Consider the following 13247-nt stretch of genomic DNA (forward strand, 5'->3'; position numbering starts at 1 on the left):
TGTTTTATTCCAGAAGAGCAGCCCCACCCTCGCTACCGTCTAGTTCTCAAACTTAAAAATTGATGTGCTTACCGTATCAGACTGTGGAGAGCACAGAAACTCGTGTATTGAGTCACCAGTCACACGGCTGGCTGGCTGCCACCATGCGTCTGGTATCAGTGGAGAGCCCTGCTGATACCTGAGGCTGTCAGAATTATTTCCCTGCTCCTGAAATGCCAAACATTGCCATTTAAGTCTTCTGTTAAAATGAGTGCTTTGATTTAAAACTATATACCAGTTAAAGGGGTTCCGTATGTTCTTTAGTAGAGGAAAACTTCAGGTTACTCACTCTGCTTCACTGCCCCCTCCCAAACTCCCACACGAGTCCATCCTGAGGTCTAATAAATCACCGGATGTAATATTTCGTTCAAATATTAGTTTTCAGGAAAAAACAATAAGGGGACGATTATGAAAGCTAGCCACTTATTGTAATACAGCATCGTCTGTGATAAGAAAGTTTGATAGTCGGCCATCGTCATGCGCAGTCTGCAGTGTTTGCAGCTTTAAGATCCCATGTGTGCCGAAATGAAACGCACGTGAGGAGGGCGGCTTCCTGTCCGGACCCCCTGTAACAAGCCACGCCCCGTTCCCAGTTCAGGGGGTCCTGCAGCTGGGGATGGCGGAGGGCAGTTCCCGGGATTGTGACGTTGCGCTTCTTCACTTGTCCAGACCCCGCTCTCCTGTTTCACTCCTGCATCCTTCACCTGACATACTCCCTGTGCGGACACGGAGGATAACCTTTCTCTGCATCCACGATCAGGCTTGGCACTCCTTTCGGGAAGAATAAATTGATGCAATTCCTTAATTGCTTCTCCCTCTTCTTAATCTCCTGAAATACTTCCTAAATTACCGTGGTCTGAGAGAATTTCTAAGAAGTAGGCTGCCTGAAAAGTAAGTTACTCTCGAATGTAAACATTGCCACCCTCCTTTTGTGAGCAAAGCCCCGTGAAGCTGTGTGTGTGTCGCTGAAGGCTGTGGGAAGGAGTTCTAAGTGATGTTGATTCTCAAGGGCTGGAGCTTAAAAGACTTTCTGTGTCTAGAAGGGACTTCTTAAAAATGTAATGTAAATTATACATGTATATTACATAATGCACTATCATATCCCAAAGGATCTTCCAACATATACTAAAGGGGTATTTTTCTAATAGCACTAAATAAAACGTTATTTATATTTTCACAAAGTAACAAAATCTGTACTTGTAGCTTCAGCTGAGTCACGTCTTACCTTTTTTTTTTTTTTTTACTACATTAAGGGGAACCCTTATGTGTATTTCTGCAATAAAAAATAAAAATAAATTTCTTGGACACTTTTAAGATTTTGCTATTTCCCCTCCTTATCATCTATCTCATAGCTCTTTACTGACGAGAGAATAACATTTCTGACCAACCAAAACTAGGTCGATTAGCATGAACTAGAGTATAAAACATGCAATATTTTCAGATTAAAGCGTTATCTGTTGTAAGAGATCCCGTCTGACTTTTCCTCCTAGGGGCTTATGATCATAGCAGGAAAGATAGTTATCAGTTTAAAAACAAAAAGTCACTTCCTGTAGAATATGATGTGCCACAAAGCCACTGGGCTGAACAAGGCCTGAAATAGTAGTAAAAAGGAAGGCGCAATGGGCAATACGTGCTGTTCTGGGCTGGCTTTATCACTGGTCACTTGGGCATCTGTGATATCAAAAGAACTGAAGGAGATCTATCATTAGCAGTCAACAAATATTGCAAGGTTGACCCTCCTAAAGTTTCCTGGGCTGGAAAAACATTCTAAATGACATTAGGCCTCTCAACTAGATGTGCTTATTTTTTTCGTTCATTATTTTATTTTATAATTAGGGGCACCTGCCATGTGCTAGGTCCTCCTAAGCTTTAGCAGGAGGAAGAGGGATGGCCCTAGCTGCAAATAAATAACAAGAGGGGGTACAAGGAGCAGAACGAGGAGCTTCCAAGCTTGATGATTCCAAGGAGGGGTGACCGTTCTCTAGAAAGATGCGGGGAGCAGAAAGGCTTCAGAAAAAGAGGGACAGCAGTGTCTGATCTGGAGCACCCTGTTCCCACCCATCTCATACCACATCCACTGCTGTTAATGTTAAGTGGGAGTCGGTGTCTCCGCTGATCGGTTTCATATTTTATATTGACTTTCAGTTTCACCATGTCGTCTGATTGCTGATCAGTAATAAGTGTAATAAATTGACCCCTGAACGATGCAGAGTTTAGGGATACTGACCCCTATGCGGTTGAAAATCCACGTATGACTTTTGATTCCCCATAAACTTAACTATGCCCATTATCTTCAGGGAATTGGCTCCGGAACCCCCCTCGGATACCAAAACCTACCAATGCTCAGGTCCCCTGTATAAAATGTCCAGATCGATGCATAAGGTGAGCCCTCCACATCTGCAGATTCCCACACAGAGGCTGGAAAACAGTACAGGTTTTTATCGAAAAAAAAAAAAAAATTCATGTATATGTAGACCCACACAGTTCAAACCTGTGTTCAAGGGTCAACTGTATAATTTTTTTTCTCATTCCTGCTACCTCAGAATACACACTAGATTGTTTTATGGAAGTACTTTTATTTAAATATATTTACATGGAATGTGAAAAAGTGTTTAAACGTATGTAGTACCTTAAAAATGCGTCTTAAAGATATCACACAATATTTTCATTACTGTTGTACTCTTAAATAATTTAGTGATTACTTTTGTCACTGTTGGCTTTTATTGGGAATTGTCAATTGCTACTGGTTGCCTGTTAACGCTTTTTTTAATTTAACTGACTCATTTATTACAAGTCACTTATTCTGTATGTGCTCATTAAAGACAAGCTTATAAAACTGGGGCTTGGATTTTAACACTCGCATTTAACCTTACTGTAATTGAGGCCTTTTGATTTCCTTACGCACTTAATTGAATTTAGACATGTTTTAAATCTCACCAAATTTGGAGGGAAAGTCCACTTTAAGGGTCATCTATTTCTGTTAGATCTTGCCACCAGTAGAATATCTACATGGAAACAGCTACTGCATTCCTGGTGCTGAGGCCTCTCCTAATTCTGTAGTGTTTTGCCCTAGCCAGGCTTCCACACCGCATTTTTCACAAGCCTTCCTTCCTCCACCCCTGCTCTCTGAACTGGAAGTCTCTTCAGAGGTGATTGTCAAAGGCAACAGCTCTGGGCCCTGCTGGCTTCCCTTCTGTGTTCCTTCTGTCTCAGATAGTGCCTTCCCAGACTCCTTCTTTTCTGCCAGCTCTTTGGGTAGGTATCCCCCAATGTTTTGCCTTTCATCAGCTTTTGTGTCACTTGCTGTCCATTGGTTGGAAAGCCACAGACTTAGTGGCCACTTCTGTGTCCCCCCTATCCCGACCCCTCCAGTCCAGCCACCCCGGCCTCTTGTGCTCCTTCTGCCTCAGGACCTTGGCTGCCCCACTCTGCCTAGAAAGCCCGCCCCTCAATAAACCCATGGCTCGCTCCCTCACTGCCTTCAGGTTTTTGCTCACATGTCTCCCACTGCCATCCCAGTGGAACATTCTGAGTTAGTATCTACTGTATTTAGACTCGTTGTTCTGAAATGTAGACTCAGAGGTCAGAGATTTCTATCTTAACCCCCAGAGCCTAGAACAGAACTTGGTCCCTTTGGGGCCCCTGGTCCCTATTCTGAAATGGGGACTGCATATCAGATGGACTGACATTTTGCCTGTCACACCTTGGATGGACTCAGACTCAATTCCAGAAATGAGATGACGTCTTGTAAACCTTTATTTATGTGACTTCTCACAAAGATATTTATATTCTTTCTGTGTAATCACTGCCTATGGTTAAATGTCTCCTTAAAAAATATAATTGAAGCGAGCATAACACTTGGCTTCTAAATGAAGTATGTATAAACAAACACATTTTGATTTACCTACATGTTTGTTATTTATTTATTTTTTAACTCTTGACCAATTTTTAAAAGAATTATCATTTTCTGTCTTTCTATATATTTCATAGCCTGCCTATTTTTGTCAAATAAAAAAGCAATAACAATCCTTTCTTTCTTTCTTTTTAGGTATTTCATGCTGCAGAGAGAACTTTAAGAAAAGAAGGATTTCCTGTGACTTCTGTCTCCCATCCATAAAATACTCATTCCTCCTTCAAGTAAGTAAGTATATTGCTTTGCTTTGATCCAGTCTCGGCAAAAGGTATTGATTCTCTCTGAAAACTAGTGTCATTATTACATTAAGACAAAGAAGCTGAGGTTTCAGATATTTTGCTATCCGGCAAAAGAAAAGAGTGTCTGCCTTTGAGGCTGCCGGGATCAAAATAACAGTGACAATGATTTGTTTTGCCAAGGGTTTCAGTGATATGCTGTCTACATATCTGCTAGTAGTTACATTTTTTTAAAGGCTGCGTTATACTTACCAATAATTAGTAACCAGGTATTTAGCAGTACATGGATCTGAAGACTAAAATAATAAACATCTTTACAGTCCAGTGCGAAGTGCACTGTCTGTGGTTGGGGAATGGGATGGTGTTTTCTGACGAGCCAGTTTTATGGAGCCAGCAGCAAGTGCCCTGGGAGTTTTGGGGACAGAGGTCTTTGCAGGATGGCCTCCCAGTGGAGGCCGCGTGGAGAGGGCAAACCCACATGCTGGTCTGGGCCCAGGCCAAGGTGGGAGGGACGTCACGGATAACCAGTGGACTCGGGAGTGTGCATGCGCCATGAACTACACTGCCGGGCACTTTGTCCCACATCCACGCCCCTCCCGAGATTTCTTCTGGTTTCCAAAGCTGATGGAGAACCTGGAAACATCCTATGGCCAGACCCATGAAAGAGCCAAGTAAGTGGATGAATTGGGTCAAGGTACAGATGTTCCTCCTTTTTACAGAGGGGCTGAGAGTTCAAAATCACCAGATGAGGTGGTTGAAAATGTTTGGGAAATCGAGAGACAGCTCTCCAGCTAACTCAGGTCTGCAACAACTTGACTGGTAAAGAGCAACCTCTTGAGAGGGTCGTATTCCCCTGTGACCATGTGCTTTGATTTGATCGACCGCCTTCCTTGAGTCTCCTCTCCAGCCTCCATATGAAATATACCATTACTTATATCGTATGCCATGCATTTTATAGTTTATTATTACTGCATTATGCGGTACCTTGTTAGAGAGATATTGCTCTCCGGGAACTTCAAAACCTAACTTAAGCTGACAAGTAAGAATCAGCCTGGTAGAATTCTGCAGTCTCTGGAAAGAGATTTTAGAAAAGCCAACAAGACCCTTCAGTGATACACCCCGAAATCCATCACTCTTCTCACCATATTGCCTGATCTTCTTATCCCAGATATAAGAAGTTCTGACATGGGAGCCTTGGGCTCCTGTTGGCTGGAAGGGACTCAGCGGCTCCCACCCCCAGGCCTTGTAGAGCCCAGTTGGTAGGACTGCACCTGAACACAGGTGGTCTGCCTCCAACAGGGCTTGTGTTCTCTACTCTGCATCCTTCCAGCAGCCCACCCATCCCGGTTTGCCCACAAGTGAGAGGTTTTCTGGGACAAGTGTTAAAAACAGGAAAACTCCCCAATAAACAGGGACCTGTTAATCCCTCTCGTGATTCTCAACACCCCCACTCTCTCATACACAGCCAGGTGACGTTAATACTCACTGAGCTGGCTCCTGACAGCTGGTGAATTTGCAGCCCTAGTGGCCAGGAAAGAACTTGGGGTGGGGCTGAGTAGACATCGCTGTAACCTCAGCTTCAATGCTTACCAGCCTTGCTCATGGACTTCACTTCTCTAAGCCTTGGTTTCCCATAGGCCAGATAATAGTAGCAGCCAGCTAGTAGGGATTTTGGAAAGGTTGCATGGCATAGCTATGGGAGGTGGCCTGTACAGCATAGACAGACATGCAAGAAGTGGAGCCCCCGCGCCCCACCTTTCTCCCTTCCAAAGGAACTGTGTGGAGAAGACAATCTGTTACCTTCACAGACCTTTGTCAATATTATTAGTTAGCTAGGTCCTGTGGCGGGAAGATTAGAAAGGATTCAACCATGTGACTCATTAACACAATGTCACCTGGGTTGTAAATGGTAAACCCTGGCCCCTACATCTAATTCTCAAATAGTATCAAGTCATTGTGTGCAACTTACTTGAAGTTGTTTTTCTATCAGTTTCCCCATAAATAGAAACTTTTTAAAGTTAAATTGGTCCAGAGAAGGATAGGGCAATAGATATTCTTATTATTATTTTTTTATTTTTAAATACAGTTGAAATTCAATATTATTTTATATTAATTTCAGGTGTACAGCATAGTGGTTAGACATTGATATAATTTATTGTGTGATTCTCCCCAATTAGTCTAGTACCCATCTGGCACTATACATAGTTATTACAATATTATTGCCTGTATTCCCCATGCTGTACTTTATATCTTCGTGACTATTTTGTAACTACAAATTTGTACCTCTCAATTTCTTTACCTTTTTTACCCAGCTCCCTAACCACCCTCCCATATGGCAACCATCAGTTTGTTTTCTGTATCTGTGAGTCTGTTTCTGTTTTGTTTGTTTGTTTGTTTTGTTTTTAGATTCCAGATATAAGTGAGATCAGATGGTATTTGTCTTTCTCTGTCTGACTTATTTCACTTAGCATAATGCCCTCTAGGTCCATCTATGTTGTTGCAAATTCTTTTTATATAGTCGAGTAATATTCCGTTGTAATTATGTACTACATCTTTATCCAATCATTTATTGGTGGGTACTTAGGTGGCTTCCATAATAGAAACATTTTTTAAGTGCTTTAAAGATTATTGTTTATTGAAAAAGCATCGTTTTTTCTTATTATCCAAATGTTTTCAACTGTTTTAGGCCATTTTTGCATTTAAAGTTCACTAAAACTTGTTTTTTTTTTTTTTCCGAGCTCTTAAATTACAGATAAGTAGCCTTATGAAGACTTAATTATCATTAACATTTTTCACTACTCAATACATATATTTAAGATCTTAGTGTATAAGGTGGTCTTTTTAAAAAGTGGGCCCTAGTTTAAGAAAATTTAAAAAAGAGAATGAAGGCATAAAATGACCTTGTAATATTCTTTTGGTCAAACTTTTGAATTTTTTTCAGCCTAGAAAATGAAATCTAGTGTAATGTATATATAAGTCATCTTAAAAACGATACACAAACACCAATTTCTATGCATGATTCATGTGATTGTAATTTCAGGAAATAGGTTACAGTGTTCCCTTTGTTTTTAGTTTCTTGGTATCTTAATCAAACTTAAGTCATTGATAGTCACTTTCTCCTGGAAGGTTTCCTTTTTCAAAACTTCTCTGGGACGAATTTTTCTTCTTTTTATAGTGTGAGTGCTAGGTACTTGAGAAATTGCTGGGAGCAAAAACAACTTTTGAATGTTTTTTTGTGTGTGTGTTAAATGGTCCTGACCAAAAATACGTGCTAGTTTTCCCTAAACACCTTTTTTTCCCATTTTAGAGTTTCCCAGAGCTGGTCCTCCATAGCAAGTGATATGTTCCTTGTCCATGACTCATCTGCCTTTCACGCCAGCATCTCTCTGACTTTTGCTTTTTCCTAGATCAGCTCTTTGCCAAGTAATGACTCAGAGCTCAGGTTCCACCAGCACGGTCAGGTGTGGCTCCTCTAAAGCCATCTCAGCTGACCTTGAGCAAGGTCTCCTGAGGAGCTAGAGAGAGCCGGCCATGGTAATGAGACCCACCGTCCAGTCGAACAGAGCCAAGCTCTTGTCCTTGCTTGTCACTTTGTAAAGAAGAAGAAGAGGAGGGGGCCTTCTCTGGGAAAAGCAGCTGGGATTTTAGTTGGTTTATTCTCATTATGCACAAAAATTGAATAGGCTTTTGGAAGGATAGATATAGGGATATTTCTGTCTCTAAAATAAAATACTCCTAAACTCACAAAGAAAGTTTACTTCTGTTTTTGAGAATTTAACACAAACTTACTATGAAGTTCAAGAGGCCACTATTGATTACAATTTAAATTGTTCAATTACCAACTAAGTTATCTGGCATATTTACAATGTTTTTCTTTTTCTTTTTTTTTTTAATCAAATGAAAGACAAATTCTGTTAAGTTACTGTGTGTGCATGGCGTTGTCCTTGTTAATTACTGATGGCTATTACAAGGTAAATCATTTCATTGGCAATGTAGTCATTGCTTTTCTACAAAGATAGCAGAAAAGTTAAGCCCATCACCTCTGGAAGGCCTGCCCTAGGCGTGCTGTGCTAGAAGTGCTGTGTGCCTCATCTGAAGTCTTCATTTGACCTGCAGAGACATATTAGAATGTTTATTGTGTAGACAAAGGTGCAAGAATGAAAGAGTTTAACCCTTATACCAGAGGACAACCATGTGACCAGACATGCACTGGATATAAAACCCAAGTCTGCACAGAGTCTTCTATCAAACCCTTACCAGATCTTTCACACCTGTTTGTTTACGATGATGAGGCCATAAATGGAATGGGGAAGTTGGTTGGGAAAAATTGGGAAGCTGGGGAAAGCAGAATGGGGAAAATAAGAAAATATGGATGTCAGTTGGAATGTTAGAATGATTCCCTGGAAACCATAGGAAGTTTTCAGTTAATTAAAGAAGGGAAGAGACCAAAAAATAACAAGAGAAAGAGAACATGAGAGCACACTGGTAAAGAGAGAGAGAGGAGGATCATGCAGAGTGATTGTAGTTATGCCAGGAGGAAAGCTAGAATATCAAGACCTTCACAGTTTGTCCTCCAACCTAAGTGTCTGCTACCATAAGTGGTGTGGATTGAGAATCCTGTGTGCGTTCTGACTACTCAGAGTTCAGAGAGATGCGAAGCTCATCAGGGTCATGTATTAGTGAGCACCGTCCTTTCCACCCTGGTCTCTCTCTTCGATAGCCTATGTGATGACTGCACTCTTCCATAATGCTGTGGTCTGTATGTTTTTGTCTTTTGCCAAATTTGTATGCTGAAATCCTGAGGATAGAGGGTGGAGCCTTCATGAATGGGATTAGTACCTTTATAAAAGAGGCTCCGGAAAGATCTCTTGCCCTTTCTGCCATGTAAGGACGCAGTGAGAAGTATGCGATCCAGAAGAGAGCCACCACCGGAACACAACCATGCTTGAATGGCCCTTGATCTTGGACTTCCAGCCTCCAGAACTGTGAGAAATAAATGTTTATTGCTTATAAGCCACTCAGTCTGTGGCATTTTGTTATAGCTGCCCAAACAGACTAAGACACCTAGGATAAAAGTGGTCTCCATGCATGGCCTTTGGGTGGTGTTTAGACATAGCTATTCTCATAGCTTCACGTGTCTATTTTGTCTGTCACTGTCCTGAAATTTATCTCTTAATTTTACTGGAGTCTCATAGGTCTGATTCTCTATAGGACACATTTAAAACAGAGCTCAGCATCATCCTTGGTCAAAGAGAAACAGTTTTCACCATGACAGTAGATGGGAGGACCTTCCTCTGGGAGGAAGTCCCCTCAAGCAACTCCTGGCTCTTTACCGCGCATGCCCACTCAGGCGCCCGGCCCTGCTGACCTTTCCTCCTGCTTCCTACATCAGCACTGCCATATTTTCATCACCAGACAATTCCGCTACTGACTCAGCCAGCCCGCCTCTAGGCGCTCTGCTCTCAGACCAATCGGATTAGTAAGCGGAGAAATTTTTACAAACCCTATTTTTCACGATGTTACTTCTCTGCTCCTAAGCCCCATATTCTCCTAGTCACCTATCAATCAAATTTAAATTCCAGAGCCTGGCACTTAAAACTACCTCTCAGCTGGTTTCTACACACTTATCCCAAGTCAGTATCCATTACTCTGGTTTTCTACATACCTGGCTCGTCAGAGTTTTTATGCTTCTTCTTGTCCAGAATCCTTATTAATTCCCCACTTCTAAAGTCCAGGAGTTCCAGTGAGGCCCATTTTCAAAGTCACTTTTTCCTAAAATTAAAAACAAACAAACAAACAAACAAACTTTAGAGCGAAATCTAAGATTCAAGAATTTTTAGCATTCATTCAACAAATTCATGCAACAGATTTAGTCACAATGTAGTATGTGCCATATATGTTTATAAGTAGTCTCAAAATTATTCTTTGTTTTTAAAGATTTATATGATTCTCAAGTTATATGACGTATTCATTTAAAAACTCTCCCTTAATGCAAAAATCACCGGCTCCCCGTTGTTTGAGACATTAGCGGTGCTCTATATCAGGCCACCTCGTCATTCATGTAGTGCGCTGTGAGAACATGGGCTGGGGGCGAACCCTGGAGGAGATTTTAGACTGTTGTGCAGCTTTAGCACAGTTCTGTGGACTGATTAACTTCTTGAAGACGAATGAAGTTGATTACCAACCCCAGGAAGCCCTTCATAACAACAACGCTTTTATTCAACAACACAGACTGGAAATGTCCAGAATAGAGTGACACCTAAATAGACATATAGAAAACGCAATCAGGAGAATAACAGCTTCTCCTCTGGAAGGAAAAACAGAGCCACTGACAGCAAGAAGTACAAGTAGAAATTCAGTCAAAATCTCACTCATTCATGAGACCCAGTTCAGATTTCCTTTTCTGTGTGAAGACATTTCTTATCCCCAGATCTCCATTTGTTCAGAATTTACATTCTGTGTGCTCATGGTCCCTTACAGCTCTGAGTGCATAGTCGTGGACCGTTTCCAGTCTCTGAGCACATAAAAGGCACTTATCATAATCTGATTTATGTTACAGTAAGTTTCTTCTGCCTCTTTCTAGTAGATTATAAGTGATTTGAAGGTAAGAATTATGCTTTAACTCTGTATCTTTAGAATCCGGCACAGACTCTGGCAAACTAGTAGGATTGTGCATGGTTTGTGGACTTTAATAGGACTGAAGAACTTGTTATTCATATAAAGGAAAGTCACTGTAGGTTTCGCATCTGCTTTTTTACAAGCTCTGCTAGTATCTACAGATTTAAGATAGAAGTGTTTATACAGATATAAGCATCCACAGACATGGCAACATGGGAGTAACAGAGCCAGCAGCATCATTTCAGTGAGAGACACAATCTACTCCTGGAGAAAGGAAGGAGAAAATGAATTCAGAGACAAAAGAAGACAAACAACAAGAAAACTTGCGGTTTATAGTTGGTTATAGTTGAATATTATAAGAACTTGAGCTTAAACTTTAAACTAGTCAAAGTGGGGAGTAATCAAGCATAATTCGCTTTCTTAAAAGGCCTTTTAAGTCTTCTTTCTCAACTACATTTAAAATATGGTTTTGTTTATAAAATTCAGCTTAGATATAGTTGTTTTTTAGCTCAAACTGAGTGTTCCCTAGGGATTCACAGATTCAACATTTAAAAACTCAATTACTTGTGATTGACCCAAGTTCAATAATTGCCTTTATGCCTCAATTTGGGAGAGGTACCACCTCAAAGACCACATGTGAGAGCTGATGCAGACTAGGGAGTGAGCGCAGCCATCATCCCCACTGTTCACACTCACCAGGGCTTCATGCTCTACGTGTTAATCTAGTTATCATTCAGGGCTTCCTGCTCTATGTGTTAATCTAGTTATCATTCAGGGCTTCCTGCTCTATGTGTTAATCTAGTTATCATTCAGGGCTTCCTAAATATTAATGTTAATCTAGTTATCATTCCTAAATGTTAATGTTAATCTAGTTATCATTCCCATGAAAAAAATATGAATCCATTGCCTCAGGCGCCTGGCAGTTTAATAGGGGTAAGCTTTTCTGCCCTTGAGACATTCTCCCCCTTTCTCGTGAAGGGGTAAAAACTTTCTATTTGAAAACTCATTCTGAGAAGAGTGACAACTACTTGTCCTGGAGTCAGAAGTGAAGAAAATGTCAAGAGGTCCGAGAAAGTGGAGGGTCTTGGCAGAACTGAAGCCCTCATTATGTGGACTAATTGTGTGGCGAATTCATCGATAGTTCGGTCTGTGACATAGGGAAGAGGCTACTACTGAACTGTGTATTCGAATCTTTGGTCTATTCTAATAGACCATAGAACTGTCTCTGAGTGCCAAGGGTCTAGTCTACGGATTCTCAGAAGTCCGCAGCCTGCTTTTCCTGAGGGTCAGAATCCCTCTGGAGGTGTGCTTGTGACCAAGGCTTGTCTGGCTGATGTTTGAATCTCATGTAGTAGAGGAAAAATGGAGGTAGTGGAATATTCTGGTGGTGTACACTTCAGTTTAGAGATGAACAAACTATTTTCAAACATCACTTAATGGCAGTTGGCCTATAAATAGCGTCAGAGTTTCCATTTTTAAGTGATTTTATAAGATTTCTATGCTTTCCTTCCATCCAGTATAGTGGACTTGAATCTCAATTTAAATTTTTTTTTCAATTTTTTGAAACATGACTTTTCACTGGAAAGCTTAACACACTGGATACCCTACCATTCTCCCTCTCCCAGGTGAAGAGGGCATGGTGAAGCTTCACTGTTCACCTGTTCATGTGGCTTACTTCCCGAGAAGTTCCTCTCAGGTGCCAGTGGAGTTTCTATAACGTCATTACTAGGGGAATTACAGTAAATATCTTCCTTGCCCACACCCGCAGTAGCATTAGATTCTAAGCACAGTGTAAAGTCGCCGTCTTACGGGGTGTGTCAGCGTGGTCATTCCTGGTCATAACGAGGCACACAATAGCTGGGGCGGTCCGAGCTGGCATTGCTGCATGATTCTCTTCCCCGTGCCCACTGCCATCTCTGCCTCTCTCAGGCTCTGCGATCTTGCTCTAAACCTGGCAGCAGACAGCAAAAAACAGGAGGAAAAATGCAGGGCTTCGTTTTCTTTTGTTCTCTTAGTTTTATTTGTGGTTCAACATTTCATGTTGTATTTGTAAGAAAAAGAAATGCCCCTCTATTATTTTTTGGTCATACCCCTTTATTTAATATAAGAAAATCTTGGAAAGCTGATTCCCTTATAGATTTAATTTAAAATTTTGACCGTCGGCTTGTTGTGAACCAGAAAGATGCAGGCCCAAAAAAGTTTCACTTTCGGAGTATTTTAGGGAGTATAATAAATTTTCCTTGAATGTACCTGGGACTTGTGTTTATAAAGCATTTTAAGGCTACGTTCACTTTCTCCCCCACCAGCTGTATATTTTCTCCGCTTTGAACCTGCCACAGGACGTGTCCCTGTTATGTAATGTGCTGCATTCTGCGTCCGTGTAGCTGTTCATTCCTCACAGCCTGCCTTGAGCGCTGCCAGTTTGCACATGTGGCACTGCC

At 41.2% G+C, this 13247-nt stretch overlaps 1 protein-coding gene across 8 annotated transcripts in view; it reads left to right on the forward strand.

Annotated features, from left to right (window-relative positions):
* FAM110B (family with sequence similarity 110 member B) overlaps positions 1–13247 on the forward strand; it is a 116701-nt gene that overhangs the window by 45818 nt on the left and 57636 nt on the right. For 4 of the 8 annotated variants that reach the window (XM_011359177.2, XM_023530057.1, XM_023530056.1 and 1 more), the window contains one exon: positions 4088–4176. The gene's annotated coding sequence lies outside the window, so the exon portion shown is untranslated. Of the gene's footprint in view, positions 1–4087; positions 4181–4809; positions 4860–13247 lie in introns of all 8 variants that reach the window. The other 4 variants (XM_011359178.2, XM_023530059.1, XM_023530058.1 and 1 more) reach the window with 2 other exon arrangements.

Source organism: Pteropus vampyrus, unplaced genomic scaffold, assembly GCF_000151845.1.
Source record: "Pteropus vampyrus isolate Shadow unplaced genomic scaffold, Pvam_2.0 Scaffold45, whole genome shotgun sequence".
In the NCBI taxonomy this organism is placed as follows: domain Eukaryota; kingdom Metazoa; phylum Chordata; class Mammalia; order Chiroptera; family Pteropodidae; genus Pteropus; species Pteropus vampyrus.